This window comes from Schistocerca piceifrons, chromosome 6, assembly GCF_021461385.2.
Source record: "Schistocerca piceifrons isolate TAMUIC-IGC-003096 chromosome 6, iqSchPice1.1, whole genome shotgun sequence".
NCBI lineage: Eukaryota > Metazoa > Arthropoda > Insecta > Orthoptera > Acrididae > Schistocerca > Schistocerca piceifrons.
Window position 1 is genome coordinate 291,039,720 of NC_060143.1, and position 2,500 is coordinate 291,042,219.

The 2,500-nt window shown below is 63.1% G+C and overlaps 1 pseudogene; it reads left to right on the forward strand.

Annotated features, from left to right (window-relative positions):
- Positions 1 to 2,500, forward strand: part of LOC124803874 — a 7,962-nt pseudogene that overhangs the window by 2,605 nt on the left and 2,857 nt on the right.

Consider the following 2,500-nt stretch of genomic DNA (forward strand, 5'->3'; position numbering starts at 1 on the left):
CTTGGCCTCCCACGGATCTTCCTTGCTGCGAGGCCGCGTCCGCCTTAGCGTGCTCCTCCGGGGGCGCGCGGGTGCGCGGATTCTCTTCGGCCGCCATTCAACGATCAACTCAGAACTGGCACGGACTGGGGGAATCCGACTGTCTAATTAAAACAAAGCATTGCGATGGCCCTAGCGGGTGTTGACGCAATGTGATTTCTGCCCAGTGCTCTGAATGTCAACGTGAAGAAATTCAAGCAAGCGCGGGTAAACGGCGGGAGTAACTATGACTCTCTTAAGGTGGCCAAGTGGCGGCGGTGTGGCTGCATCCGGACTTGGCTTTTCGAAGTGCGGTCTTGATGTAGTCGTGCTGCTGCTGCGAGGTGCCTTCCTTGGGTTGTAGTTACAGGGAGAGTGATGCGCAATACATGGGCCTAGCCCTCTTAGCCTCTCCTCTCCTGCGGTCTTCTCCCCTTCTCGTGGGCCCGCTGATTTTCGCAGAGTGGAAGACCGCACCAGGGGCTTGGGGGGGTTACCAGCCCCCCCTCGCACTATCCCTTTGTTAGTTGGGGGCAGTATTCAGAGAAAAAGTGGTGGCCCTTCCGCTGAAGGTGCCACCCCAACTTCCCCAGCACCTAGCCGGCCAACCGGCCGTGCCGAAAATTTTGTAACTTTTGCAGCTATGTATACCTGTAGTGAGTGCCACCGCAGCTTCACCACCAAGAACGGTCTCGGGGTCCATCGCCGCCGCCAACACCTTGCGGCCGCCAACGCGGAGATCGTCACGGAGAGGCATCGCGCGAGGTGGACGGAGGAAGAAGTCCTGTCGCTCGCCAAGGCAGAGGCCGAACTGTTCCTCGAGAGGGACGCCCGGTTCTTCTTTGTAAATCAAGAACTCATCAGGATGTTCCCCGACCGAACGCTTGAGGCAATCAAGTGCCGACGGCGGCAAGCTGCCCACAAGCAGCTTGTCCGCCAATTCATGGAGGCGCTTGAGATCGGTCGGGGGGAAGAGCCGGCGTCCCGCCGGGGAGCAGCGAGCCCGCTGCCTGACGCGGGCGAGGCCGCTGCGCCGCCCGTCGACGCAGCCGAGGACTTCGCGGCCGACACCACCGGGCCGCCGCCGGAGGGGCCGACTGACGCCGCCATCTGGGAGCATCTGGCGGGGCTACCCGCTTCCGCCCAGCGTTTCTCTGCCCTGGATCGTGTCATAGGTCTGGGGCGGGGCACGCCGCCCGATGTCATCCTGGGCATGCTCCCGGATGCCCTTGCGTCGGTCGGGTCCAGAGGGGAGAGATCGATCACCAGGACACAGCGGCCGCGCCAACCATCGAAGCGGCCGCCTGCCGCGCCGCCGACGCAGAAGCGCAAGCGGCGCCGCTGGGAGTACGCGAGAACGCAGGATGCCTTCCGACGGTCGCGTGCACGTTGCGTGCGCGGCCTCTTGGATGGCACCCTGCTCCAGCCGCCACCTGCCATCCCTGGTCTGCTGGACTTCTGGGCGGACCTCTTCACCAAGAAGCCCATCTCCACCGCGGGCTTCATTCGTGACCGCCTCCTCCCGCACTCAGAGCCTGTCGCTCTTGAGTGCATATGGGGGCCGGTCACACATGAGGAGGTCGCCGCCGCGTTGCCGCCCAGGGGATCAGCAGCCGGGCCGGACGGCCTTACCCCAGCGGAGTTGCGGCGCCTGCCGCACGAAGTCCTGGTGAAAGTGATGAATCTCTTCCTTCTGGCCCGCGCCCTTCCGGAACGCCTGCTTCGCGCGCGGACGTCCCTTCTCCCGAAAACGGCTGCACCAACATCCCCCGCTGACTTTCGCCCCATTACGGTCTGCTCGGTGTTGGCGCGGACCTTTCACAAGGTTCTCGCGTCACGCCTGATGCGCGCATGTGCTGTGGACGAACGTCAGCGGGCATTCATCCCTCGGGATGGGATGTTGGAAAATACCTTCATCTTGGACACTGCTCTCACCGACGCAGTTCGCTCCTGCCGCTCTGTCTTTGTGGCGTCGATCGACGTATCTAAGGCATTCGATTCGGTAGATCATGCTGCCCTTCGCCCCGTGCTGAAGGCGCATGGCCTGCCGGATTGCTTTGTCGAGTATGTCGAGCGGTGCTACGAGGGCAGCACGACAGTGATAGCGGACGGCGCCGGCGTGGGCGTGTCTGTGCAGCCAGCACGGGGCGTTCGCCAGGGCGATCCCCTCTCCCCCCTCCTGTTCAACTTTGCGGTGGACTACGTTTTAGGCCAACTGCCCTCCCACATCGGAGCTCGGATCCTCGGTCGCAGAGTCAACGCTGCGGCCTTTGCAGATGACGTCTTGCTGTTTGCAGCGACCCCGAGGGGCTTGCAGTCCCTCATCGACGCAGCTACCGCAGCCCTCGCCCACCTGGGGCTGCAGATCAACGCCCGGAAGTGTTTCACCCTCGCCTTAGTCGCGTCAGGGCGCGAGAAGAAGGTGAAGGTGGACAGCAATGTCACCTTCACAGCAGGCAATACCACCATGCCTGCCCTGCGT